Source organism: Tetrao urogallus, assembly GCF_951394365.1.
Source record: "Tetrao urogallus genome assembly, chromosome: 1".
NCBI classification, from domain to species: domain Eukaryota; kingdom Metazoa; phylum Chordata; class Aves; order Galliformes; family Phasianidae; genus Tetrao; species Tetrao urogallus.
The window spans coordinates 120,591,701-120,607,987 of NC_136813.1; positions in this window are offsets into that span (position 1 = coordinate 120,591,701).

Here is a 16,287-nt window from a genome sequence, read left to right on the forward strand (position 1 = left end):
GATTGGTCAGGCATCATCAACCCTTGGTGAAGCTGTGCTGGCTGTCTTGGATAACCTTGTTTTGCACGTGCCTTAAAATAACTTCCAGCAACTCCATGCTCTTCCCCAGCACAGAGGTGAGGCTGACAGGCCAATAAGTTTCCAGCGTCTTCCTTTCTTTTTCTTGATAATGTTTCCCTTAGAGTGGGAAGGATGTTGGTTCTCCAACCCCTGCCTAGAGGTTCAGACATGTGAAAAACGTGAGAAACCTGACTGGCAGTGAAGACTGAGGCAAAGAACTCGCTGAGTTCCTCAACTTTCTCCATGTCTGTTGCAGTCAGTTCTCCCTTCTCATTTATCAGAAGGAAGTACACTCCCCTTTGCCTGTCTCTTCTGAACAACGTACATGAGGACAGCTTCTTGCTGTCTTTCACATTCCTCAACAAGTTCTATCTGTGCCTTGTCTTTTCTAATTCCTGCTTTCACTTTTGAACATAGCAATACATTAAGAATTCTGTAATTGGCTACCCAGGATAATTTGGTTCTATTTTTTTCTTTTCAAAAATGTAACAAAATGACAAATCTTTTGATTTCTAGAGAAGACTTTGTTTAGTGTTTGTGGAACAATTCACTAAGTGAGGGTAATTTTAAGCCAAAAGAAACATGCCCTCATTTACATCCAGTTTACCTCTTCAGATTCAATGATCTTCGTCTTCTGTCATCTCTATCTAAATCAGTCAGTTAACCAACACTTAATTCTGTCTTCCACAGTAATCTATATAGACTAACAGGGAGTTAGATGTTACCTTCAGGAGATAAAACCCTAGATAGGATAGAGTAAGTGTAGCTTCAGGAGGTAAAGACAACCTCAAGATCTGCTAACATGCCTGAGAACTGTGAACGGCTTTGTCTTCTACTTTAAATTTCTCCATGTCTGTTAACATGAACAATACTTATATCTTATTATATGTTCATGTTACAAGCATTTAAAGTCAGATTACTGTCTAGGATCTGAAAAAGAACCACTAGGATCTGAATATGATATAGATTAAAAAGAACAGATAACAAAATAAAAAGACTTCCTTTAATTTCTAGGCCGGTTTCCTTCTCACATATAATCCACATAATTCCCTCTTGCACGGCAGTACGTTTCATGACAAGTCCCTTTATTTTTGCAGAACATACAAATCTGCTTCCTTATGTCCTTCATTGTCACAATAATAATCATCCTCTTAAGTCTTTTTTTTTTTTTTTTTTCCTCTTTAAGTCTCTGCAAGTTAGTTTGTTTTTTAACTCATTGTATAAATTGTATTGCTTTAGCCTGGAATCCATGGGCAGACAGAAGCCCTCTATTTTGGCTGTGTACAGGTGTTTGGGAGAAATGAATACGACAACGCTTTCAACAGTTCACAGTAAACAATCAGATCTTAAAAAAGTAGTGGAGACTGAATTTCTTTTGTGAAATTACATTTTTAAGGAATCAGCTGGAAAAACAAAGATACTATTCTGATAGTGAATAACCAAAAAGACAGAAAAGGCTCTTGGTTATGCCAGCAAACATAAACTGTCCTGGTATAGATCCCATTTAAATCCATAGGAGAAGAATACATCTTACTCAGGTCCAAATCTAGCCCCTATTTCCAGAAGTCAAATTTTCTCAGGTCTGACATTTCTCAACCTGTTTAATCACCTTCTCTGTCTCTCATTCATAGTGCCTAACTGCCTCATTCCTGAAGGAAACTTAAAAGTATAACATATTAGCCCAGTTCCCATGAAACTCTGCGTTCTAATAACATGTCAGGGGCTATCAAGTGCATGCTTGATGCACATAATCTTACTAGACCTGTCCCACTGAGTGATGGAGTATATTGTAAGCCCTAAGATACAGTCTCCTTTGATCTTTCTCCTCATCAGGGATTTGTTCTACTTATCTAGGTCTCCACACACAAGATACAGGAGGAAAAAATCAATTCCATGTCTCCCGCAACCTGGCCAGAGTCGTCTCTAACATAGAATTTCTGTGTACATGCTTACTTCAGGTTCTGCCCTCCCAAGAAAGTGGCCATGCTGCTGGGCCATCTGCACTTTCAGGACAAAGACCCTTTCGCACTCAACATGGCTGAGTTATCTGCCAGCCATATTAAATGTAATCCAGATTACTTGATCACATGCTTCTGAGACTACTTCATGTATTCACAATAAAAGATTGAACTGTGATAAATCTGGAACTCAATGCCAGTGTTTTTTACATTAGTGTTCAGATGTCACCAAATGCCCCTGTAACAATGTTGCTGTTAAGGAAGCATCTTGTGCTCCCAGGAGCAGGAGACAAGGCAGTATTAGTGTAGGACCTGGGTGCTGTTAGCCAAAGTAAGCCCTTCTGCTTATCTGAATACCACATGTTCTTCACAACACTCATTCCATATCAGTACATCTCTTGTTTCTTTCAAAGGCAAGGTATAAATGCTGCATTTGAGGCACGAACTCAAATATGAATGATGCAAGTCATTTATTGCATGTTCAAACATCCCTTCTATACATTTGTAAGTTTTCTCTTGTAACTTCCCCACCCACCTTTTTCTGTCAACAAAACATTCCACAAATACTCCTTGACCGTGCATGCAGGCACTTCCCAATCAGAGCCATGAGTCGTTCCTAGTCACACTCTCTTCCTCCAATCAGAATTGTCATCACGTGGTGATAACACTGTTTACTTGACTTTGTTTTTTCCACCTTCTGAGGTGTCTTTTGTTCTCAGTATTGCTTTCCCCTGCCACTTATCTTGCTCGCAGCTTCTGCTCTGAATAGTCTTTCCTGTATTCCCATATAAAGCTTACAGTTTTTTTGATCTCCTGTTTTTTTAAGGAACGCTTCTCCTTCCTTCTTTACACGCAACAACTATAGATGCATTTTTTACAGCTTCACCTTTCTGTAAGAGATCATAAAACAGAAGGGTTGGATGGAGAATCTAATACCTTCCCCTTTCTTTTCTCAGAGGTTAAAAAGGAACTTCTGCAAGTATAAGTTAGGCTGCAAGTTTTGTTGGTTTATTTCACTTGTTTTATGCAATATGCAGAATGACAAGATACTTGGGCTATAGTACAGCAAAGTACGACTGTAAGACAATAAAATACATATCCTATTCCAAATTATTAAGTATCAAGACTATAATTACATGTAGCCTTCTTAAACTTTGCAAGTTTAAGTTTGCTTTTCTCCTAAAGATCAATTTTCTTCTTAAAATGAAGCATAAAAGTGTGTATGTTAACTGGCAGAACAAATCCATGACCATGTATATTTTGTTCCAAAAATCTCCTCGGTCACACAGAAGAAGAGATGCTGCAGCACAACCCTTGTCTCTGCCTGGAACTGTGGTTCTACTCAGAACTCTCTGTTCTGTCCAAGGACTCCAACATGGGACTGTCACATTGTCCCAGAGCTCATTACTGCAGTGAATCAACAGTCAATGATCTTTTTGGTCCTATTTTAATCTAGGGCTGATGCTTAGCCTTGGGACATTTGTTATGGCTGCCAAGTGATCCTACCACCCATGCACATGGAGCCACGAGTTCTTTCTTACTAAAAGTTTACATCCTTTATTGTCAACTCAACTCTTGAATTCTGTATTGATTTCATTCTGTGCCCATATAGACTTTTAATCCTTTTTTTTTTTTTTTTTTTTTTTTTTTTTTTTTTTTTTTTTTTTTTTTTTTTTTTTTTTTTTCCTATGAACATTTTCAGGGAGATATATCACAGTCTCTACCAGATTGAGCACCCTTTAGACCAGGCATGTTCAGCCCATGGGCTGCATGAGGCCCTGTGCAGCTCATATTGTGTCCCACTCCCTGCCCAACATGATCATGGAGGCTGCTTTTTCCTGCCAAGCAGCCCAACCTAACCCCACGCATAGACCCACAACTCAGCAAAAACCAAAAATGTTGATTGAATGTGCGATTGGTACTGTCTGAGCTGAAACCTAGACATAGGTAATGCAGCATTTGAGGTACAGACTCATATGCATCAATGATCCAAATAGTTTACTTCAGGTTCTAACACCCCTTGTATACATCTCCAAGCTACCTCCTGTAATGCTCCATCCCTGCAACATGTCAACAAAACACTTACTATATTTCCTTCATGTCTAGACACTAACTGCCCAGGCAAGTGCTCATCCAACCAGAGTCACAAGCTGCTGCTATTCACAGGCTTCTTCTCCAGTTAGGGTCATCATCACATAGAGATTATGCACACCACTTGACACTGAGAAGGTAGGCTGTCTCCAAGAGACAAGAGGAGAAGTCCTCTTCCGCACCCTGTCAGACTTGTTTTTCAGCCTCTAGTCTGAGTGTTGTCTTGAACCCCCACAAGGTAGGGCACACAGTGCAGTGGTAACTCAAGTTATGGCAAATAATTGCATTGGGGTGTGTTTTGGTATATTGGCTAAACACAGTCCTGTGGACAGTGAAAAATATGCAGCCTTGATTTTTGTTGTAATAAAAGGATTTAAGAATAGATTGCTGTAGAAAATTGTCAATTTTCTGGGATACCTGTTACTATTTTCAGTTAACAAATACATTACTTGTGAATTTACAAATATAATGTATAAAGTTGCAATTGGTTATTCAACTCGAAGATTTGATCATGTCTCTTTACTAGACTTTTATTAAGATCTGTCTTACCAAAAAGAAACGTTATGAGAGTGCTACTATGCTCTTTGTACTGTAGTTTCCATGGAAACAAATAGGAAGCATTGCTTTTGGAGCTACCTACACATTTTATACACAGCCTAAAACAATCCTTCTTCAAGTAATGTGAGCCAGTTGAGCCAAAAGATTGTACTCACTGTATTTGTATGCTTTAGGCTATGACTGCTTTTGCATGGTTCTAAAGGGCAGAAGAGCAAAGGGAGCCTAACTGACCCTTGCAGAAGCTCTTGGTCATGGGTGTCCATGGCTTGCCTGGGCAACACTGAGTTAAGAGGAATTGTATTGGGCAGCATATATGTTTGTTTCACCAAAAGTAATGCCTCCTATTTATTTCAGTGGAAAGTACAACAGATATAAAGAACAAAATAACTGGTATTTAATACAGCATATTCTCCGCTACAAAAAAACAAACTATTTTTCAAAATACCACCACTAGCTATGCATTTTCTCCAGTGATGAATAAGAGCCTGCATGTCACACTTGTAAAAGTCTGCACCAGTGGAGATGACCCACTGTCACCATTGCTGAAACACCACCCACCACTTCACTGTACCAACATCTGCTATTTGGTCTCTATAAATCTTCAGGAAGCATCGATTAATGTCAGTGGGTGCCATTTTATCCATATGGAGGAATTGATTGACACTCCCTTGCTTCACACACACTTCCACACCAATAACTATTTTATGTCAGACTGTTCCTCTGCTGCCAGCAGTCACATGGCAGCAAAGCGTAATGAATGTTGGTAGAAAGGTTCAGCGTCTACTGCCATACCACCATCTGCCTCTGACACTGTGAGCCAACATAATAAAATAGCATGCAGTACTTTCAGAGCAGCCTTCATGAAATATACGATATAGCTTACGTATGTAAGTAACAAAACTCCATCTCACCAGACATTCACACACACACCTCCAGTGAACATAACATAGCAACTCAGGAATACAGTATGCCAGCTGCAGACACAACGCCGCGTGAACTTTTATCCAGGCTAAAATCTGGATGGAGCTGGAACAGCTATGGCCTTCTATGGATGGTTTTGCCACTTTAGGGAAACAGGTTAATGTGATTAATTTTATACTTTGAAATTATTGAAATCAGCTCCACAGTATGGCCTTCAGGGCATGCAGTGTTAAGAAGAAATAAATGTGAACAGTACGATTCTGGGTAAAAGAAGGTTTTTTTACTATTAAAAAGAGTGGAAACTTAACCTCAAAATTTGCGGGCAATGTGGGAATCTGTCTATTGTTGTTAACTAACACAATTTTTTCAAACTGGAATGTTTATTTCCTAGCTCTTTGTCCTGCCCTTTTTTTTTTTTTTTTTTTTTTCTTCAAATTTCCAATTTATTCTCTGCTCTATGCTTTCCAATTTTTAACAGTGCTGAGAACTAGTCTCATAGTACTACCAGTGAATTTCTGTAATATGGGTCAAATAATTAATGATACTACATTAAAATAATAAATTTGAATCTTCATGAAAGTCTACATAAGGCTATACTCTTTGCATTTACAGCTAGCTCAGTTAGTCTGTCACTCACTGAGCCTTTTCTGTGAACATGCCTGCTTCATCCATTATTTGATTTCTTTGCTGGCTGTAGCAATTGGACAGATCAATACAATGGGAAAAGGTGTTTCACCAGAGGTGTAAGGATGAAAGGACCAGCATGATAGAAAAGTGTTGTAAGGGAATGGAAGATGATTGCTTACCCATATCAGAAGATTCCAGGTTTGTTGGGGAAAGCTCCACCCAGGAAGGTTCTCCAGCAACAGATCCTTCCCCAGGGGCAGTCAGCCCTTAAATGGGGTCTAAGAGAGAGTAACCCTTCTGGTCACACAGGTGACTTGCCTTCACCTGTGCTCTCAGGGCTGACCCAGTCCTTTCCCCAGGTGATCAATCAGTGGTGACTCAACAGTTCCCATATACTGGCTCTACTGAGAGTTCTTTCTTGCATTAAGGCAGTAATGTATTTGGAAAAGAGAGTTCAGTGAAGCAGTGTTTTCCAAAGTATCCTTATCTCACGTAACACATGAGAACATATCACAGGTTAGAAAAGACCAAAGAATGACATGCCCTGAAGACAAACTGAAATGTCTGGAAATGTTTAACTGAGAAGAGGAGCAAGTACAAAAAGATATCACAAGCATTTGAAAAATAATACATGATGTGAGGAAATTATATTGCAAGATTTTGTTCACAATAGTCTATAACAGAATAATGATGTGCATCAAATTGCATTTAAATGCAGGAAGTTTCAAAATGATAAAATCATGGAAGATGTAGGTACAGTAGGAAACAAAATGTCAATGAAGCAAATAATTTAATCAGATTCAGACTGAATTTTCATATGCATATCTGTAACCATTTGATAACAACAAAAACATTGTGTCATATAATGCAAATCAAGATTTCAATTAGTGTTGAAAGAAGAGCTCTTTGCCCGCTAGGTCTTTCTCAGATACCACATCTACCACATCTGTGTCAAAGATAGAAGACTTGCTGACATGGCTATTAGTTCTCACTCAGTATACTTGCTAGTTCCTATTTCATTTGAAGCTGAATGATGTCGCAACTGAATGTGACCACTTACCATTCCCATCCCTTGCATATCATTATATGCTTCTAATACTATGTGTTGGGCAGAAGAGGAGATAAATGTGTGCTGAGCTAATTTATGTTGAAATCTGAGGGGTAATGAATCATGCAGTTACTGGTTTTATTATCAAGACAAGGCAGGGAGGACTAAAACTAAAGGAAAATAAAATATTTCTTTTGAAAAAAATCCCCCAGAGGAAAAAAAAAGCTAATAATAATAACAGTATAGATATATGTTAAAGGAATTACTTCATTCTACCTTTTCAAACAGGCCTTCTGCCAGACCTCAATCCATTGCAGTAACATAGCAAGATCACCCAGTCAAGAGATCTGAAGTTGACAGTAACTACCAGTTTTTCCTCTTTCTGCTAAGAAAAATATACTTTCAGATTGCTGATAATCCTAATCCCTGTTTTCCCAAAACTGAAAATTAACACTTACAGCAAAGGTGAAGCAAAGCAACAGGTAAAGCAAGAGAGAAAAGATTTTCTCTGTTAATGCACCTACATTTAAGTCATAACAAAATGTCCATCAGAAGCTAGTATAAAAATCAAACTAAAAAGTTGGAAAATCTTTGAAGGCCATGTTTTCCAGTCACCTGATCAGACCATGAATAAACACTGAAGTTAGAGCAGGTCAACCAGGTCTGTACACAGTCAAATTTAGAATTGCTCAAATAATTGAGATTTCATAGCCATCCTAAGAACCTGTTCCACTACTCAACCACCTTTGCAAGGTGGCCCTTTTATCTAATCAGAATTTCTTTATCAAACCTTGTGATTTAAGAAGTTTGGAGAAAAAAACACAAATGCTTCTATTGCTTTCCTACACTCTTTTGAAGACCCTCTGAAGCCACTGCTGATTTTATATGCTATAAAGGTTTCTTGTTGGCTTTTTTTTTTTTTTTCAGATGATCTTTTTCTTCCCTTTTCTTCTCCACATTGGCAATCTTGCTACCAATTAGTACCTACAACACCATAATTTTGAAGCAGAAATGCAGATGGCAATATGTTTTAGTGCCAGATCTATTTTTCTATGAAAGAATTCAAAGTACTCCAGACTCTGAGGGTACAGGTTGTATTCACAGTTTCCGGTTGTTCTTAATCCCTTTTCCAAAGGAATACGAATCTTTCACAAGATCAGCTCTTGACCCCATTGGTGGTATTGGGATTTTATCAGGAATCTAGCAGTGGTCTAGTGGGCATCAGGATCTACATACAATTTGCATAGTGTGCTTGTGAAAACACAGCAAACTGTTTTATTCATACTTTGAATTTTGTGCAGCTCAATTTGGAGGCAATATTTTAGCTTTAGAAGTGTTAATTCGAGGCACATTTGAAAAAAATAGAAAAATCATTTCTAATACACACAAAAAAAGTTTCAGTTTTCAAAGGACACATTTGTTGAATCTGCTTAGATAACAACAAGGAAAATAATTAGTGCAGCATAGAAAAAAATAATGTTTTTTTTATTTATTTCCTTATCATCTGACAATAGTTTTGAGGGGTTGAATGTCTAGGGCTGATAAGCCACTCTGGATAGGAAAAAAGTCCCAACACTCAGAATACTATTTGAAATGAATAATGAACAGTTCCTCAAATTGGATGAGTTGCCTCTTCTTCTGAATACACTAGCTCTTTCAAGACACATCATCCCTTCAAAATCTGTATATTAAATCAGACTATCAAAAATGGAAGAAGAATCAGTGACCATTAAATCATAACAAACTGCTGTGAAATTCGAATTTCTGTTTTCTCTATTGAGGAAATCAAGTTCTTCACCTCCTTAAATATTCTGTAGTATGTGCATATTGGATTTTACTGTCTTTTCTGTTTCTCCTTTGAACTTTTCACATTTCAAACTTGTAAATACAGATTTGGTTTGATGTCATAGATATTTCTGTGAGAGAAATAGAATGAGTTAGGGACATTTAAAAACTGTCATTCAGATTAACAAACTGCAATGAAGTCATTAGACAAAAACTAACAGCAACAAGAAAAATACATATTTACAAATGGATTGTTAGAATTTTTTTATTGAGACGGTGGGCAGATCTTGGCTCTACAGGATGTGGCGCAAGATGGTAATCAATTAAATACATTTTCACTAGGAACATACAGGACAAGGGGTGTACAGTCACTGAACATAAAAATATTATGCTTATGAAATAAACAAGAGACTTTGGCAAAGTAGATTATAATAACAAAAAGAGAATAGATAGAAAGCTTACCTGTGGAGCCAGGCTCCACCCCTTCCGGCAGCACAGGTGAATTGCTTTCACTTGTGCTTCTGTGGCTGACTCATTGCTCACCTCAGTTGGTCAATCAGAGGTTCAGGCCATGATTCAGCATTTTCACTACAAGGGGTTTAAACAGGTGAAAAAGTCAGACTTATATCACTCATTTTCTGTCTCTCCTAGGTGTTCCTCCAGCTTTTTTTTTATTCATTTTTATTTTTTACAGTGCTGTACAGCAACATAAATTTCTAGGATGGAGTATGATGCTTTTGCAGAAGGACAGAAAAAAGTTTACAAAAGGGTTTTTCTGTTGGAGTTGAGAGAATGATAGAAAGAGGATGTTTGTGAATAATTGGGAACGTGAACAGACTAATTCGTTAAAAATGTTATTCCTCAGTTACATCATTCATGGTGTCTTGCAGCAAACAATAAGCTGTCGTTTCCATGCAAAAAAAACTAGTGTCTTACTCCTGGAAGAATGTACTCTATCAGTATAAAATAGCAACTGTTTGGAAAATATATGGTACTTAAAAAGTATTTGAAGTTAAATTCTCTGCTCTAGGATGAGGTGCAGAGACTTAGGACCATCAGGAGTGTGACTGGGAGATCAATTGGTGGATTGACTCACTGGCTTACCAGAGGGAAGGGTTCCGGGAAAAAAAAAACAGAAAAGTGGTGGACCCCCTGCCCTGTCACAGTTGGACAGACCTGACTGATGAGGAGGGTTGGAAGAGAGTCCTGACGTGGTGTCACAGGAGCCCCCTCCGCCTGCCTAGCCCACTTCCCCAGCTCCCTCTAAGCAATAGGTTCCAGTTGCTAGAAAGTAAAGGGAAAGTGAGTGGAGAGGCAATGGAGGATCTGCCTAGGAGGGAGCCTAGGGCGAGGCGGTCACCCCCACGTCTTGAGAGTGCCTCTGACAGGAAAGAAAGAAGTGTGGTTGTGGTGGGTAACTCCCTTCTCAGAGGAACGGAGGGCCCCATATGCAGACCTGACCAGGCCCATTGGGAAGTGTGTTGCCTTCCTGGGGTTTGGGTCAGGGACATAACCAGGAAACTTCCTAAACTGGTTAGGTCATCTGATTACTTTCCATTACTCATGTTCAGGTGGGCAGTGATGAAATTGCTCAGACAAGCCTACAAACTACTAAAAAAGATTTCAGGGGTTTAGGGCGTTCAGTTCAAGGAGCGGGAGCTCAAGTGATCTTCTGCTCTATACCTTCAGGGGCAATAAGGGACACAGGGGGATCAGAAAGCATGAGCAATGAATAATTGGCTTGGAGGCTGGTGTCGAGCCGGAAACTTTGGGTTCTTTGATCATGGGGCAGTTTACTCGGCCCCTAGCCTGTTGTCTGTCTGTGGAACCCATCTATCTCAAAGGGAACAATGAATCCTAGCACAGGAGCTAATAGGGCTTATTGAAAGAGCTTTGAACTAGCAATGAAGGGGGAAGGAGACAAAACAGGCCTCACAAGAGATGAGCCTAGGGGAACTATGTTTGAGCTGGGGGTGAGGCAGATGACTTGACTGAAGTGCATCTGTACCAATGCACACAGCATGAGCAACAAGCAGGAAGAATTGGAAGCGATTGTGAGTCAAGCTAATTATGACCTTGTTGCTATTTCCGAAACATGGTGGGACCACTCCCATGACTGGAGTGCTTCAGAAGGGATAGGCAAGGGAAGAAGGGTGGAGGTGTGGCCCTTTATATTAAAGACTGTTTCAATGTTGAAGAGCTTGGGGTTGGGAATGACAGAGTGGAGTGTCTATGGGTAAGGATCAGGGGGAAGGCCTGTGCGGGTGACGTCTTGGTGGGGGTCTGTTATAGACTGCTTAATCAGGATGAAGAGTTGGATGAGGCATTCTATTAGCAGCTCACGAAGTCATGCGATCACCAGCACTTATTCTCATGGGAAACTTCAACTTACCTGATATATGTTGGAAATATAATGCAGCACAGAGGAAGCAGCTCAGGAGGTTTCTAAATTGTGTGGAAGATAGCTTCCTTATGCAACTGGTAGGAGAGCCTACCGGGGGTGGTGCCCTGCTAGATCTGCTCTTCACTGACAGAGAAGGACTGGTGGGAGAAGTGAAGGCTGGGGACTGTCTTGGGCAGAGCAACCATGGAACTGTAGAATTCTCTATTCTTGGAGATGTCAAAAGAGTGATCAGTAAAACTCCTTTCTTGAACTTCCAGAGGGCAGGATGCTTGTAGTACGGGTCCCTTGGGAGTCTCTTCTTAAGGGTAAAGGGGTTCAGAAAGCCTGGACTCTCCTCAAGATGGAAGTCTTAAAGGCACAAGAACAGATTGTTTCTGAATGCCATAAGGCGAGCCATAGGGGAAGAAGACCAGTGTGGATAAACTGGGAACTATTGTTGAGACTCCAGAGGAAAAAGAGTCTATGTCCTCTGGAAGAAGGGACAGGCTACTTGAGGAGATTACAAGGAAGTTGCTAAGGTATGCAGGGAGGAAGTTAGGAAGGCAAAAGCCCAACTTGAACTCAGATTGGCCACTGCAGTAAAAGAAAATTAAAAATCCTTTTATAAATATATCAATGGTAAAAGGAACATCAAGGAGAATTTTCATCCTGTACTTGATGCAGCAGGGAATGTGGCCACTGAGGATAAGGAGAAGGCTGAGGTCCTCAACGCTTTCTTTACATCTGCCTTTAATAGCCAGACCAGTTATCCTCTGGGCATTTTATGCCCCGATCTGGAAGTCTGGGATGCTACTCAGAATATACCCTCAGCGATTCAGATGAAGACAATTAGAGAGCTCCTCCTCCATCTGGACTGTCACAAGTCCATGGTACCGGATGGCCTATACCTTCGGGTGCTGAGGGAGCTGGTGGGGTGCTCTTGGTTAACTGGAGAGGTCCCAGATGACTGGAGGCTTTCTAACCTGTCACCATCCCTGAAGGCTTGCTAATTTGTCACCATCCCTGGCAGTGTTCAAGAGGTACCTGGATGAGGAGCTACAAGATATGGTTTAGTTTGTAGTAGCAACGGTAATGAGAAGACAGTTGGACTAGATGATCTTACAGGTCATTTCCAATCTTGTGATTCTATGATTCTATGAGGTTGAGGTCCAACTAAGAGGCAGTTGAAGACCTCCGCATGAGAAATGGAAGAAATATAAATACAGAAAGGGTGAATGAGAGAAGCTAGAATTAGAACAAAAGGGGAATATTTTTTGAGTAACTGTCAGTTACCAGAGGTGTTGTCATAGACCTTTGTTTAAATAGTATCTAGGGCAGTGATGTTACTTTACAGGCAAAACTTGAAAAATTTTATCTCCAAGTGTTTTTCTTCCATATTATTCCTGTATAACTTAAATCAAGGAAAAAAAGTATTTAAGAATTACAGAAATACAGGTAATTGAAAAATGCAATTAAAGATTTGGGAGAAAACACTTTGTATGTGGTATGTCTGAAATAGAAAAGACTATCTGACTCATCAAGGAGTGAACCTGGGAATAATCAGACAGAAATTATTTCATTTACCAGCTACAATAATAAAGCAAATCTAACTCATAAGGCTATCTTTACAGGGATATTGAATATAAAACAAAATATGGTGTATTTCTACTAATAGAGTCCATCTGAAATGCAGCAAGCAGCACTATTTGTTATATCACTGAGAAGATAAAATCATTGGAAATAGCACTGGAAAAGATCTTAAAATGAACAGGAGGATGACCACCAACATTAAGAGGTTGTCTTAAGATAGAAAGAAATATAAAATGGATATGCAAAGTTTTAAAAATAATTATTCTTAAAAATATCTCCGAAAATTTCTTCATAAAGGTTTAATTTAATTCCTAAAATTGATGTTATTAACTAATTTTAAAATTCTGTTTTCCTATATTTGATAAATTGCAAAGAAATGCAGTCTTCATTTGCCTTATTCACTCCTTAAATGAACTGATGATATATCAAAAAATGTGATTCAACAGAGTTGGGCAAATTTTTTACAATTCAGTTTGATGTGCACTTCCTAGTTTTACATTCTCCTACAGATAATAACTGATAATATTAAAATAAAAATGAGTACTTCCTCAAACTTTTCACTTGCAACTTGTCAAACATTAGATTTCATTCTTTAATTTCCTTTGCATCATTTATGAAGATTTCTTTCAGTCCATTTTTAAGTAGTGAATGACATTAATTTGCTGTTGTTATCAGCTTTCAAATTTATATTTCACATTATTCAAAAACTACTGAAGTCATGACCTTCAAATGTGATCCATTTATTAGTTTCACGTATATGTAGTTAGACTTGTCTTGTTACAAGTTGATCCGGAAATCATATAGTTTCATTTATTTCCAAATATTTTTATTAAAGCTTTACTCTTAATTCCTAATATAATCAGAATATTTACTCTCTGGAAAGCGAGGGTTCAGAATACAGACACCAAACTAAGCAGCAAGAGTCTGATACAGTTTGCTGCCAGCTCTAATCAAACTGATGAACAAAAATACTCAAATCACAGACTATGTAAAATTGTGTAACTAGATTTGAAGGGGGGGAACGGGACAGTAGAAAGCCTGTCCATAACAAAGTGCAGGGTGGTATAGCTAAGTTAGAGGGACAAGGTCCTAGCAGGAGACCTAAAACTTCTGCATGCTTGAAATCTCATGATGACAAAGGCAACAGGGAGACTAAGGTAAAATCTTCATAGTAATTAAGGAGTTATCCTTCAAGAAGGCGACAAGATCAACTGTCCAGCTGAAGTGCCTCTACATCAACATACACAGCTTGGGAAACATACAGGAGGAGTCGGAAGCCACCATGCTACTGAAAATCCATGATGCAGTTGCTGTCACTGAAACCTGGTTGAATAATTCCTATGACTAGACTGCGGCTACTGTTGCCTACAAGCTGTTCAGAAAGACAGATGAGGAAGGAGTGGGGGAGGCATTGTTCTATATCAAGAAAGGAATAAAGTGTGAAGAGCTGTCCCTGAAGAATGGACACCGGCAAGAGAAACTACTATCAGTAAGAGATCAAGGCAACAAAGGGAGCTTGTGGTTCACATCTACTTCAGGCCACCTGATCAAGAGAAACCTGTTGATGAAGGCTTCTTCCTCCAGCTGCAGGAGGCATTGCTGTCACAGGCTTTCATCCTACAGGGAGACTTCAAACAACCTGACATCTGCTGAAAAAACAGCCCAGTGAGCTGAAGGCATACCTGGAGGCTTCTGGAATGTATTGAGGGTAACTTTCTGAGACAAGTAGTAGACAGCCCCACTAGAGGGGATTCAGTGCTGGATTTGTTGTTCAACAATGCTAGTGAACTGATTGGTGACATCAGGATTGGAGGCTGCCTGAGCTGTAGTGACCATGGAATGGTGGTGTGGTTGACACACCTGAGGGACAGGATGCCACCCAGAGAGATATAGACAGGGAACTGTTGATCACAGCCTGAACCTCTGATTGACCAATTGAGGCTAGCAATGAGTCAGCCGCAGGAGCACAGATGAAGGCAATTCACCTGTGCTATCAGAAGTGGTGCAGCCTGGCTCCACCCCTCCTAGATTCCATTTAAGGGCTGACTACCACTGAGGAAGGATCACTCCTTGTGGAGTTTACTGCAAACCTACGACACCAGTGAGCATTTCCATTTATTTTGATTATCTTTCTATCACAATAATCTTACTAAGCCTAACCTTTCTACACCTATTGATTGTACACCCTGGCCTGCAAATCTTCAGACAAAAGATTTCACTAACTTTGGTAAGGACTTGTTTATCTAAAGGACAAAGGATTTCTTGACCAGGACTTACCTGGGCTTTGAGACTAAGGTGCAAACCAATGATCTTACACTACCATTGAGTTAAAGACTGTGTTTTCCTTTTACCAATTCTTTATCAATGCCACTTTCCCCAGAGAGACTTACTGGTTGGCTTCACTTTTCACTAAATCCAGGTTACTGGCTCTACCACCCCAGCACCAAAGAAGCCAGATGGCAATATACTCACCAGGACAGCAGCTGCAATAATTTCACAAATCTCACAGCTTACCTAATGTAAGGAAGTAGATGGTTTCTATTTCTTCTTTCTCCCACTCCATCTTCTTCTCCAAACTTAAATGCTCTCTTTTCTAAACATTGACTTTTCTAGACTTTTTTCCCCCATCTTGCCTATAGAGGCAACTGATAGTGTCATTAGTTGGTTCTCTACTTGAACTATAGGGCTCGTTGCAAGAGTGGGATTAGTTGTGAGAGTTGTGGCACCTGCAAAGCCCATCAGAAGTCTTAGAGGAAGTGTTGAAGCAACATAAGGCTTGTTGTAGGAATTGGAGCATACACAGGTCTCTTTGAAGGGGCTGGAGTGACTACAGTGCTTGTTGCAATGCTTGGAGCAGCCACAGGAGCTGAAGCAGCTGTTGCAGGAGCTGAAGCAACCATGAGGATGTACTCAGGGCACCGAGCATTTCTCTCACAGGGAATTCTTCTTTGTCTCATATCAATACTTGGAATAGCCACAAGACCCATAACAGGAGCAACCACAGGACTCAGTACAAGGGCTGGAGTGACAGTAGAGTGTCACAATTCTCAAAGCAATGCAGGACCTGTTGCAGGATTTTGGGATGCTGCAGGATCTATAACAGAAGTTGAGGGTCTGCTGCATTGTCATCAGATCCAGAAGTATTCTTTTTCTTGAGTGTGCTAAATAGTATCAAGCAGAGCTTGGTAAGCATAGGCCAAGCCTCAGTAGACTGCAGTGATTTATGCCTCTTTAGGATTGCTAGGGTGACAGCAGTCCTATTCCAA